The sequence below is a fragment of the Equus caballus genome, chromosome 20 (genome assembly GCF_041296265.1).
Source record: "Equus caballus isolate H_3958 breed thoroughbred chromosome 20, TB-T2T, whole genome shotgun sequence".
Taxonomy (NCBI): domain Eukaryota; kingdom Metazoa; phylum Chordata; class Mammalia; order Perissodactyla; family Equidae; genus Equus; species Equus caballus.
This window is the reverse complement of record NC_091703.1, coordinates 1,096,601-1,111,238: the sequence shown is the minus strand read 5'-3', so window position 1 is coordinate 1,111,238 and position 14,638 is coordinate 1,096,601.

Genomic DNA, 14,638 nt, shown 5'->3' with positions numbered 1-14,638 from the left:
TTTTTTTGTGCAGAAGAGCAAGCTCTTACAGTGCTATGCAACCTGCTCTGCTCATTTAAAACTATCATCGTTTGGCTACTGTGCTCTAGTGGCAGTTTGACCAACGTGTAAGCTGGGCCGTGGCATCCTGACCAATGGGCATCAGTGTAGGCAGCCTAGAAAGCATGGGTCAGCACTTACTGTCTTTGTGAAGGGCAGGATTCCCAGTCAGGGATGTCCAAAAGTCTGCCATACTGAACTTTCATGCTAAAGGGATGTCATTATCTGGCTCAGCTTCTGACTGAGATTCCGTGAATATATGAATACATGAATATTATATGTGGTTCTTATAGAAGTAGGCACTTGGGGACAATCCAGATACTGTTCTCTCCTTCATCACAGGATGGCTTCAAAGAATCCTTTCCCCTTTCCCCTGGCCAGCTAGGTTTGCAGTGAGCAAAAACTTGTTCAGACTTTGTGCCAACACTTCTGGAATATGTGACACTTCATTTGTTTTCTAGAGCACAGAAGTTTGAAAGTAATTTCCTGTTTCTGCTTTCGATAGTGACATATGTCAATGGAGTCAGGTAGATCTGAGTTGCAGTATTGACTGCTCTGTGACATTAGGGCAACCTGATTTTACCATCCAGTCGAGGTTCAATCCTACCTGTTTCATGGGAGGGTTGTCAGAATTGACTCTGAGATGTGTACACGAATCACTTGATATAATGTGTGGCCCACAGTCCGTGTTCAACAAATGTTTGTCATCCTCACCACTTGAGCATCCCTTAAGGTGTTTTTCTCTGGAGAGTGATCTGAAACAAAAAATATTTTTTCAACTCATTTCCCACTGATCTCAAAAGCCATGTATTAGATGTCATCACACTGTCTGGTCTGGTCTACCATGCATGCCTCCAGTGACAGGAAACTCACCGACTCTAGAACAGTGTTTTTCAACCATGGGAGTAATGACATTTGAGATGGGTCGGTCATTGTTGTGGAGGGTTGTTCTCTGAATTGTATGATGTTTAGCACCAAACTTGGCTAGGGGGACAAAATCATCCACAATTGAGAACCACTGCTCTAGAGACAGCATATCCTCTTTGTTTCTTTTTTTAAAAAATGAGGTCATCATGGGTTATAACATTGTGTAATTTCAAGTGTACGTGATTGCTTCTCAGTTTCTGTGGAGACTGCATCGTGCTCACCCGCAACAGTCTAATTTTTATTCATCACCTTACATATGTGCCCCTTTACACCTTTTGCTCAACCCCTAACCCCTTTCCCTTCTGGTACCCACTAATCTGTTCTCTTTACCCGTCTGTTTTTCTTCCACATATGGATGAAATCTTGGGATATTTGTCTTTCTCTGTCTTTCTTATTTTCACTTAACGTCACACCCTCACACTCCGTCTATATTGTTTCAAATGGGACAATTTTTTTTTTTAATGGCTGAGTAGTAGTCTGTTTTATATATGTACCACACCTTCTTTAGCCATTCCTCACTTGAAGCACACTGGTTGCTTCCAATCTTGGCTATTGTGAATAATGCTGCAACAAACATAGGGGTGTGTAAATCTCTTTGAATTGTTGTTTTCAATTTCTTTGAATACGTACCCAGTAGTGAGATAGCTGGATCGTGTAGTATTTCAGATTTTAACTTTTTGAGAAATCTCCATACTGTTTTCCATAGTGGCTGCACCAGTTTACATTCCCACGGGCAGTCTAGTAGGGTTCCCTTTTCTCCACATCCTCTCCAACATTTGTTATTTTTTGTCTTCATCGTTATAGCATTCTGACAGGTGTCAGGAGATATCTCATTGTATTTTTGATTTGCATCTCCCTCATAATTAGCAATGTCGTGCATGTTTTCATGTGCCTGTTGGCCTTCTGTATATCTTCCTTGGAAAAGTGTCCGTTCATATCCCCTGTCCATTTTCCAATCTGGTTGTTTCTGTTTTTGTCATTGAGTTATTTTTATATTTTGGAAATTAACGCCTTGTCAGATGTATGATTTTCAGATATTTTCTCCCAGTTGGTGAGCTGTTTTTTTGTGTTCTTCATGGTTTCCTTTGCCTTGCAGAAGATTTTTAGTTTGATGTAGTCCCACTTGTTTATTTGTTCTTTCGTTTCCCATCCCTGTGTTGGCATGGTATTCAAAAAGATGCTCCCCAGACCAATGTCAAACAGTGTACTGGAAATGTTTTCTTCTAGGAGTTTTATGATTTCAGGTCTTACCTTCAAGTGTTTAATCCATTTTGAGTTAATTTTTGTGTACAGTGAAAGGTAATGGTCTACTTACATTCTTTTGCTTGTGGCTGTCCAGTTTTGCCAACACTGTTTTTTGAAGAGAAAAAACATTGTATGCTCTTGCCTCCTTTGTCAAAGATTAGCTATCCATAGATATGTGGTTTTATGCCTGGGCTTTCAGTTCTGTTCCATGGATTTGGCTGTCTGTTTTCGTGCCAGTACCATGCTGTTCTGATTCCTAGAGCTTTGTAGTATATTTTGAAATCAGGGATTGTGAAGCCTCCAGCTTCATTCTTTTTTCTCAGGATTGTTTTGTCTATTCTGGGTCTTTTGCTGTTCCATGTATACTTAGGATTCTTTGTTCTATTTCTGTGAGGAATGTCACTGGGATTCTGATTGAGATTCCATTGAATCTGTAGATTGCTTTAGGTAATATGAATATTTTAACTGTTTTTATTGTTCCAATCCATGCACAGGGAATATCTTTCCATTTCTTCATATCTTCTTCAGTTTCTTTCCATAATGTCTTATAGTTTTCAGTGTATAGGTCTTTCACCTCTTTGGTAAGATTTATTCCTAGGTATTTAATTCTTTTGTTGCAATTGTAAATGAGATTCTATTCTTGACGTGTCTTTCTGCCAGTTTGTTTTTAGTGTATAGAAATGCAACTGATTTTTGTAAGTTGAGTTTTTACCGTGAAACTTTCCTGTAGTTGTGTATTCTTTCTAATAGTTTTCAGATGAATTCCTTAGGGTTTTCTATATGTAGAATCATGTCATCTGCAAACAGTGAGAGTTTCACTTCTTCCTTTCCAATTTGGATACGTTTTACTTCTTTTTCTTGGAAACTTGCTGTAGTCAAAACCTCCACACCTATGTTGAATACGAGTGGCAAAAGTGAGCATCCATATATATGTAGAATACGAGTGGCAAGAGTGGGCACTCTTGTCTTGTTCCTGTTCTCAGTGGGATGGCTTTCAGTTTTTCACCATTGAGTACAATGTTGTCTGTGGGTGTTTTCGGATTTTGTATGATTCCAAGAATTTTTCTATTTCTATTAGGTTATCCAATTTGGTGGCATATAGTTTTTCATAGTATTGTCTTATAGTCCTCTGTATTTCTACGATATCCATTGAAATTTTTCCTCTTTCATTTCTAACTTTATTTAAGCCTTCTCTTTCTCTTAGTGGGTCTGGCTAAGGGTTTGTTCAATTTTGTTTCTCTTCTTCAAGAACTTGCGCTTAGTTTCATTGATCCTTTCTGCTGAGTTTTTAGTCTGTTTTTCATTTATGTCTGTACAAATTTTTATTACTTCTCTCTTTCTGCTGACCTTGGGCTTTGTTTATTCTTCTTTTTCAAGTTCTGTTGGGTATCATCTTGAGATTTTTCTTGTTTTTCTTGAGTAGGGCCTGTATTGCTATGAATTTCCCTGTTAGAACTACTTTTGCTGCATCCCATAAGAGTTGGGATGATGTGTTTTTCTGTGCATATTTATCCAGGTTTTAAAATTTTTTTCCTTTGGTTTATTTAGATCCAATTGTTGTTCAGTAGCATGTTGTGTAGTCTCCACATATTTGTGATTTTCCAAGCTTTTTGTCTTGTAGTTGATGTTTAGTTTCATAGCATTGTGGTCAGAAAAGTGGCTTGATATTATTTCAGTCTTCTTAAATTTACGGAGGTTTGCCATTTCTCCCAGCATATACTCTGTCTTTGAGAACATTCCATGTGCACTTGAGAAGAATGTGTATTCTGCTGTTTGGGGATGGGATGTTCTTAGTATATCTATTAAGTCCATCTGCTCAAGTGGTTCACTTAAATTCGCTATTTCCTTTTTGCGTTTCTGTGTGGATGATCTATCTCTTGATGTAAGTGGGGTATTGATGTCCCCTACTATGATTGTGTTGCTGTGAATTTATCCCTTAAGCTCTGTTCATAGTAGCTTTATGTATATTGGAGCTGTTGCATTAGGTGTGTATGTATTCACTAATAGTATCTCCTCTTGGCAGAAAATCCCTTTCATCATTGTCTCCTGCCCCTCTTTGTCTCTCCTTGTCTTTTTTATCTTGCAGTCTGCTTTGTCTGATATAAATATGGCAACACTTGCTTACTTTATTTGCCGTTGTCTCAGAGTATCATCTTCCATACCTTCACACTAAGCATGTGTTTGTATTTCAGCTGAGATGTGTTTCCTGGAGGCAGCATATTGTTGGGTCTTCTTTTTGAATCCACCCAGCTACTCTGTGTCTTTTGATTGGAGAATTCCATCCATTTACATTTAGAGTTATTATTGATATTTTAGGGCATAATACTTCGATTTTATCTGTTGTTTTCCAGTTCTTCTATGTGTTCACTCTTTCCTTTCCCTTGTATGTCTGACTGCTACTTCACTTGGGAAGTTTTCTGTGGTGGCTTTATCAGTTTTCTTTTTATTTATGAATTGTGGCTCTGCTCTGATTTTTTGTTTAGTAGTTGCTGTTACATTTGTATAAAAGATCTCATAGGTGAGGTAGTCCATTTTCTGACAGCCTCTTTTCTCCATTAACCTAAGCCGTTTCCATCCCTTTCCTGCACCCTATCCTGTTTTTCATACACTTTTGTTTCTTAGTAAGTTCTTTCTTGCATTGAGTGGAAGTGTACTTTCTTATTTCTCCTACACATCCTGTGTTTTGGAGACACATAGTACAGGCTGAATCCCAGTTCCATGGAATATCCTTAGAAATATGCAAAGATGGCCATCAAGTCTTCTCAGTCTTTTTGAGTTGAAATATCTCCAGTTCGTCAGCCATCCCCTACAAAACATGACTTCATGTCAGGTCACCACATTGGTGATTTCTTTTGTTTTAATTCATTTTTAAACTGTAGAATTTGGAAGGAAATTCATTACTCTAGGCATGGCTTCATTAGCAAAAGACAGATCCTCATGTTTCATATTAGAGCAATTTTCTTCTATTAGTTTAGGTAAGAGTATTCCTTTTCTTCTTCTTCATACTGTATATGATTACAACTCTGTCCTTTTGATAACCACATCATACAGTGATGACCACATCATACACTGAGTTAAAGAAAAAAGAAAACCACTAGATCTGTCTAACTATACATTTATCCGGTTTTTATGCATTAGTTTTGGGGCTAACCCTGGGAATTTATGTTTATCCTGTTAGATTTCTTTCAACTGGGTTTAAGTACAATCCTAATTTTGGTTGACTCTAAGGTTTCTAGCTTAAAAGAACAAGTAGGTGCTTATGTCATCAGCTGAGATTGAAAATACAGGAGAAAGGAGTGTGTGTACATGCATGCATGCATGCATGCATGAAAGGAGGACTGAAGATGGAAGCCTGAGGAATCCTAATATTAAGAGGCAGCTGGGAGGAGGAGTGATGTCAGCATCATGGTGGAGTGAGCTTGCCCAGGACTCTCTCCCCTCCAACGTACAACAAAAAAGAGCAACCATAGTCCAACAAAAAACGTCCTGATAGCACAGGGATCCTAAGAGACAGAGGGCAGGCAAATGACGGAGGTCAGTGGTTCTGTACCTGTCCTCAGAGGAGCTGGGACATGGTAAGAGAGAACTTTGCTCCCTCCCCTAAAGACTGGGATCGCTGCCATGGTAGGCTCCATGAGGGAAGGAGTGGGGGAGGGGCTGTGCACCAGTAGGGTCACTCAGGACTCCCTAGCTCCCTTGCAGCCCAGACAGAAGCCCTCTAACTGAGTGAATGCTTTCTCATGCAGTGACCTCATTATGCCAAGACCCAGGAGGGCAGATAGATCTGATTGGGAAACCCAGGTCTGCATGCAAGAGTAGGTGCCCCCAGACCCCCAACCTGTGCTGTGACATGCCATCTTGGCTGAAGGTTGAGGGCTCGGAATACATGGCTCTCAACCTCCATCTAGTGGCGCCAGGCTGTAACTGCAACCAAATTATATCACAATGGGGAAGACCTGTCCATCTTCCAGCATCCGTCCATCTTCCAGCATCTGTGAAGTCATCAAATCTCCAGACCAGAGGGAAAACAAGCACCCAGAATTATGTCCTGATGACTCAGAAATAAGTAAACTAAATGACAATGAATTCAGAATAGCTATCGTGAAAAAACCCAATGAGGTAAAGGAAAATATAGAGACGTCAAAGAGTTCTGGAGTTACTTCACAAAAGAGATTGAAACCATAAAGAAGAATCGCTCAGAAGTGCTAAAGGTGAGAAATACAATGGAAGAAATAAAACATAATATGGATTCCCTGAATGCCCATGTGGACGCCATAGAGAACCAAATCAGCATAATTGAAGATAGGTTGAATGGCTCCAGACAGAGGAAGAGAGAGACCTAAGACTAAAAAGGAATGAAGAAAACCTCCGAGAAATAACCGACTCAATGAGGAAATGCAATATAAGAATTATTGGTATCCCCAAGGGCAAAGCAAAGGAGAATGTATCAGAAAGCATGCTCAAAGAAATAATAGCAGAGAACTTCCCAAATCTAGGAAATGAGAGAGAAATGTGTGTGGAGGAAGTTTCAGATCTCCTAGATTTGTCAATATAAAAAGACCTTGTGCAGGGCATATAGTAGTACAACTGGCAAAAGTGAATGAGAAAGAAATAATACTCAGTGCAGCAATGCAGAATAAAATAACCCACAAAGGAACCCCTATCAGACTTTCAGCAGATTTCTCTCTCCCCTCCAAACTACAACCAAACAATTGGAAAAACTGAATTTCAACCAATAATCCTAATGACAGACCGTCAGAAAACTATAGCAACAAGACGACGGAAGATGGAGAGGCTGGCACCACCCTCAGAGGACCTGGAACAGGGTAGGAGAGAACTTCGCTCCCTCCTCTAGAGACTAGGATCTCTGCTGGGGGTGAAGGAAGGAGTGGGGGAGGGGCTGTGTGACCAGGGTATTATCCAGGACTACTGCCGCCCATGCAGTGGAAACCTGCTGATGGGGGAAAGCTTCCGTGCATGGGGACCCCATGAAGGCAGGGCCCAGGGAGACCAGAGAACGACAGCAGATCAGAATCCAGATCGGCACACGAGAGAAAGTGCCCCTCCTCCCTGAACCCATGCTGGGCGCTGCCATCTTGCCTGAAGGTGGAGAGCTCAGAACGCACGGCTTTCAACCCCCATCTATAGGTGACAGTCTGTAACTACAACCCAATACTACCATCATGAGAAAAAACCACTCCTCTATCATCCATCAATTTATAAAAGCTCCAGACCAGAAGGAAAACAATAAAAACACAGAATTAAGTCCTGAGGAATTGGGAATATGTAAACTAAGTGAAAATGAGTTAAGAGTAGCTGTTATCAAAAAACTCAATGAGGTAGAGGGAAAGATAGAGAAACAAGTCAACGAGTTCTGGAGTTACTTCACAAAAGAGATTGAAACTATAAAGAAGAATCAATCAGAAACACTAGAGATGAAAAAATACAATGGACCAGATAAAACAGAATCTGGATTCTCTGAATGCCCGTGTAGACACCATAGAGGAGAAAATTAGCATAGTCAAAGATAGACAGGCTGAGTCACTACAGACAAAGAAAGAGAACTAAGGATTAAAAAGAATGAGGAAAATATCAGAGAAATAGCAGATTCAATGAGGAGAATGAATTTAAGAATCATTGGAATTCCTGAGAACGTGGAAAAGGAAAATGGAGCAGAAAGTGTGCTTAATGAAATTATAGAAGAGAACTCCCAAATATAGGGATTTAGGGAGAAATGTGTGTGGAGGAAGCTTTCAGATCTCCTATATTTGTCAGTGTAAGAAGACCTAGTGCAAGGCATATAGTAGTAAAACTGGCAGAAATGAAAGACAAAGAAAGAATACTCAGGGCACCAAGACAAAAGAAAATAACCTACAAAGGAACTCCTATCAGACTTTCAGCGGATTTCTCTACAGAAACCGTACAAGCTAGGAGAGAATGGCGTGACATATTCAAAACTTTAAAAGATAAAAATCTTCAGCCAAGAATACTCTATCCAGCAAGAATATCCTTCAGATATGAGGGAGAAATTAAATCTTTTCCAGACAAACCAAAGTTAAGGGAATTTGTAACCAAAAGTCCTCCACTACAAGAAATCCTCAATAAGGTTCTCATACCTGAAAAAAGAAAAAAGGGAGAAAGGGGTCACAAACAACAGAGTAGGGAGACAGATAGATAGAACCAGAATAGAATAGCAAATATTCAACTATAGGATTAGAATAAAGGTAACGAAACCACCAAAGCAAAGACAATCTTATCACTCTAACTACAAATTCATCACACGAGTTGGAATAAGAGATGAAAATAATAATTTAGGAGGGGAAGAGCAGTGGGACTAAATCAGTTTAGGCCAAGTAAGTAAGAGACCACCAGAGAATAGACTGTATTACACATGAGCTTCTAAATACAAATTTCAGGGTAACCGCTAAAACAAACAGAACAGAGCCACAAAACATAAATAAGGAAAAATCTAAGAAACCCAGCATAAGAAATTGCAGAAGTCAATTGGTAGGCTAAAACACACAGGGCGAGAAACAAATGCAGGGAAACCAGATAACGAGTGAGAGAATGACAGCATTAAGCCCACATGCATCAATAATCACCCTCCATGTAAACAGATTGAACTCTCCAATAAAAAGACAGAGAGTGGCAAGATGGATTAAAGAATAACCTCCAACAATTTGTTGCCTCCATGAAACACACCTCAGCCCCAAGGACAAACACAGGCTCAGAGTGAAGGGATGGAAGACAATACTTCAAGCTAATAGCAAGCAAAAGAAAGCAGGTGTCACAATACTTATATCAGACAAAACAGATTTCAAAATAAGGCAGGTAAAGAGAGACACAGAGGGACAATATATATAATGATCAAAGGGATACTTCATCAAGAAATAACGCTTATAAATATCTATGCACCCAACACAAGAGCACCAAAGTTCATAAAGCAACTATTAACAAACCTAAAATAAGATATCAAAAATAACACAATAATAGGGGCTGGCCCCGTGGCCGAGTGGTTAAGTTCGCGCACTCCGCTGCAGGCGGCCCAGTGTTTCGTTGGTTCGAATCCTGGGTGCGAACATGACACTTCTCGTCAGACCACGCTGAGGCAGCATCCCACATGCCACAACTGGAAGGACCCACAACGAAGAATATACAACTATGTACCGGGGGGCTTTGGGGAGAAAAAGGGAAAAAAATAAAATCTTTAAAAAAAAAATAACACAATAATAGTAGGGGACCTCAACACCCTGCTAACAACACTGGACAGATCATCCAGACAGAAAATCAACAATGAAATGGTGGAATTAAACAAAAAGCTAAAACAGTTGGACTTAATAGACCTATATATAACACTCCATCCAAAAACAGCAGAACACATATTCTTCTCAAGTGCACATGGAACATTTTGAAGGATAGACTATATGTTGGGAAACAAGGCAAGCCTGTATAAATTAAAAAAAAATTAAATACTAACAAGCAACTTCACAGATCATAATGCTATAGGGCTAGAAATTAATTACAAGAAAAAAAGCTGAGAAAGGCACAAGGATGTGGAGACTAAACAATATGCTACTGAACAAGCAATGGATCTTTGAAGAAATTAAAGAAGAAATCAAAAAGTACCTGGAAACAAATGAAAATGATGACGTGCCATACCAACTCATATAGGATACACCAAAAGCTGTATTAAGAGGAAAATTCATCGCAATACAGGCACATCTTAACAAACAAGAAAAATCCCAAATAAGCAATCTTAAACTACACTAAACCGAATTAGAGAAAGAAGAACAAACAAAGCCCAAAGTCAGCAGAAGGACAGAAATAATAAAAATCAGAGCAGAAAGAAATGCTATTGAAATGAAAAAGGCAATAGAAAGGATCAATGAAACAAAGAGCTGGTTCTTTGAGAAGATAAATCAAATTGACAAACCCCTCGCCAGACTTACAAAGAAAAAAGGGAGAAAGCTCCAATAAACAAAATTAGAAATGAAAGACGAGAAATAACAACAGACTCCTTAGAAGTACAATGGATTATAAGAGAATACTACAAAAAAGTATATGCCAATAAAATGGATAACCTAGAGAAAATGGATAAATTCTTGGACTCCTACAGCATCCCAAAGCTCAGTCAAGAAGAAGCAGACAATTTGAACAGAGCAATCACTAGGAAAGAGATTGAAACAGCAATCAAAAACATCCCAAAGAATAAAACCCCAGGACCAGATGGCTTTCCTGGGGAATTCTACCAAACTTTCAGAGAGGATTTAATACTTATCCTTTTCAAGCTACTTCAAAAAATTAAGGAGGATGGAACAATTCCTAACACATTCTATGAGGCCAACATCATGCTGATACCAAAGCCTGACAAGGACACCATGAAAAAAGAGAACTACAGGCCAATGTCGCTGATGAACAAAGATGCACAAATTCTCAACAAAATTTTGGCAAGCAGAATTTAGCAATTCATCAAAAGGATCATACATCATGAGCAAGTTGGATTCATACCAGGGACACAGGGATGGTTCAACATCTGCAAATCAATCAAGGTGTCACACCACATCAACAAACTGAGGAATAAAAACCACATGATTGGGGGCTGGCCCCGTGGCCGAGTGGTTGAGTTCGCGCGCTCTGCTGCACGCGGCCCAGTGTTTCGTTGGTTCGGATCCTGGGCGCGGACATGGCACTGCTCATCAGGCCACGCTGAGGCAGCGTCCCACATACCACAACTAGAACAACCCACAACGAAGAATATTCAACTATGTACCGGGGGCTTTGGGGAGAAAAAGGAGAAAATAAAATCTTTAAAAAAAAGAAAACCACATGATCATCTCAATAGATGCAGAGAAAGCATTTGACAAGATCCAACAGCCACTTATGATAAAAACTCTGAACAAAATGGGCATAGAAGGGAATAACCTCAGCATGATAAAGGCCATATATGACAAACCCACAGCCAACATCATACTCAGTGGGCAAAAACTGAACGCCATCCCCCTGAAATCAGGAACGAGACAAGGATACCCTCTATCACCACTCTTATTTATCATAGTGCTGGAAGTCCTGGCCAGAGCAATCAGGCAAGAAAATGGAATAAAAGGAATCCAAATAGGGAGGGAAGAAGTGAAACTCTTGCTGTTTGCAGACGACATGATCTTATATATAGAAAACCCCAAAGAACCCATTGGAAAACTCTTAGAAATAATCAATGACTACAGCAAAGTTGCTGGGTATAAAATCACTTTGCATAAATCAGTAACATTTCTATATTCTAATAACGAATTAACAGAAAAGTAACTCAAGAACACAGTACCATCCACAATCACTACAAAAAGAATAAAATAGCTCAGGGTGAATTTAAGGAAGTGAAAGACCTATACAATGAAAATTACAAGGCTTTTCTGAGAGAATTGGATGACGACATAAGGAGATGGAAAGACATTCCATGCACATGGATTGGAAGAATAAACATAGTTAAAATGTCCATTCTACCTAAAGCAATCTACAGATTCAACTCTATCCCACTCAGAACCCCCAATGACATTCTTTACAGAATTAGAACAAAGAATCCTAAAATTCATATGGGGCAACAAAAGACCCCGAACTGCTAAAGCAATCCTGAGAAAAAAGTACAAAACGGGAGACATCACAATCCCTGACTTCAAAACATACTACAAAGCTACAGGAATCAAAACATCATGGTACTGGTACAAAAACAGGTGCACAGATCAATGGAACATAATTGAAAGCCCAGAAATAAAACCACACATCTATGGACAGCTTATCTTCGACAAAGGAGCTGAGGGCATACAATGGAGAAAAGAAAGTCTTTTCAACAAATGGTGCTGGGAAAACTGGAAAGCCATATCCAAAAGAATGAAAATTGACCATTCTTTCTCACCATTCACCAAAATAAACTCTAAATGGATCAAAGACCCAAAGGTAAGACGTGAAGCCGTAAGACTTCTAGAACAAAATGTAGGCAGTACACTCTTTGACATCAGTATTAAAAGGATCTTTTTGGACACCATGTCTTCTCGACAAGGGAAACAATAGAAATAATAAAGAAATGGGACTTCATCAGACTAAAGAGCTTCTTCAAGGCAAATGAAAACAGGATTGAAACAAAAAAACAACCCACTAACTTGGAAAAAATTATTTGCAATTCATATATCCAACAAATGGTTAATCTCCGTAATATATAAAGAACTCGCACAACTCAACAACAAAAAATACAACCCGATCAAAAAATGGGCTGGAGACATGAACAGACATTTCTCCAAAGAAGATATACCAATGGCCAATAGGCACATGAAAAGATGTTCATCATCACTGATCATCAGGAAAATGCAAATCAAAACTGCACTAAGATATCACGTTACACCCATTAGAATGGCAAAAATAACCAAAACAAAAAGTACCAAATGTTGGAGAGGTTGTGGAGAAAAAGGAACCTTCCTACACTGCTGGAGGGAATGCAAACTGGTGCAGCCACTATGGAAAACAATATGGAGATTTCTCAAAAAATTAAAAATAGAAATACAATATGACCCAGCCATCCCACTACTGGGTATCTATCCAAAGAGCTTGAAGTCAGCAATTCCAAAAGTCCCATGCACCCCTATGTTCATTGCAGCATTATTTACAATAGCCAAGACGTGGAAGTAACCTAAGTGCCCATCAACTGATGATTGGATAAAGAAGATATGGTGTATATATATATGTGTGTGTATATACACTACGTGTGTATATATATATATATATATATATATATATATATATATAAAAATAAGTATGTATGTATGTATATATATAGTGGAATACTACTCAGCCATAAGAAAGGATAAAATTGTTCCATTCAAAACAGCGTGGATGGACCTTGAGGGAATTATGTTAAGTGAAATAAGCCAGATAGAGAAGTACAATCTCTGTATGACTCCACTCATATGAGGAATTTAAACGTGGACAAAGAGAACAGATTAGTGGCTACAAGGGGAAAGGGGGGTGGGGGTTCAAAAGTAAAGGGATGCACTACAACATGACTGACGAACAATAATGTCAAACTGAAATTTCACAAGATTGTAAACTATCATAAACTCAATAAAAATTAACTTAAAACAAAAAGCAGCTGGGAGAAAGGAGGCAATAGAAGACACCAAGAAGGGGTGAGCCATAGTTTACGATGAAAAGGAGAGGAGTATCCTGGAAACTGGACTGACTGTGTATTCAGGATTATGGTAGATACCTGAATACATAATGAACAGGACATGGTCTCTGCCTCTGCTCCTGTTTTTATTTGCTCCATAGTTCAACTCTTCAGTTAATGGCACAACCTAGTCCATCATGACTGAAAACTTGGAGTCATCTTTTATTTGTCCTTCACACTCTCACATCTATTGAGTAAGCCACGTTTTACTAACAAAACATCTTTTTAAATTATAGCATACTTACTGGGAAAAGTGCACAAGTCTTGAGTATCTAGCTCAATCATTTTTTTTTTAACAATCTAAACACACTATCATAACAACCCCCCAGATGAAGACATTCACTATTCTGGCTCTCCAGAAGCCTCTATCGTGCCCCTTTGCAAAAATTGCCCCCGGCCAAGGTAACCACTACTCTGATTTCTATCACTGTAGCTTAGTTTTCCATTTTTGATCTCAGGGAGATGGAATTATACTCTATGTACTCCTTTCTCCCAGGCTCCTTTTATTAAACATCCTGTCTGAGATTCATCCATGTTGTAACAGGTAATTTGTTGGTTTTTATATAGCTCTGTAGATCTGATGATTATTGCATAATGCATTAGTTTTGGTTATTGATAACTGCATAACATGCCAATCCAAACTTCGTGGAGTGAAACAACAACCATTGTATTAGTCAGATTCTGTGGGTTAGGAATTTGGTAGGGAGAAAATGCCCTGCTCTCTCATGGTTGGCGTCTAGAATCATTTAGAGGCTCTTTCACTCACATGGATGGTACCTTGGCTGGGATGTCTTGAAGACCATAATCCTCTGGGATCGTTCACAAGGGCACCTACGTTTCTTGTTTTGGAAAGTGGCTGTTTTATTTTTCCAATGGTACATCTAAAATACAATTTCCATGGAGATGGAAACTTCTACTTGAAAGTTACTCTACTTTGCCACTTTTGGGACCCAGGTGACCTGTTCAGATAGTGTTCACCTATTGCTGATACAAAGGCTGTACTGGGGTTGGTGATCATATATGACCAGAGGAAACTTAATGTCAGTATCCAGATGCAGAGATTCCTTTGAGGATAGAGGAGGTTTAGGAAATGCTTGGTGAGCACAGTCTGTCTGGTATTGGATAAAATCACAAGAATTTGGGGATGAAATCCTGCCTCCTCATCCTGGCCCCTGGTCTTGAGATACGAAGTATAAGTGGACATGGTGTGTGTCAGGG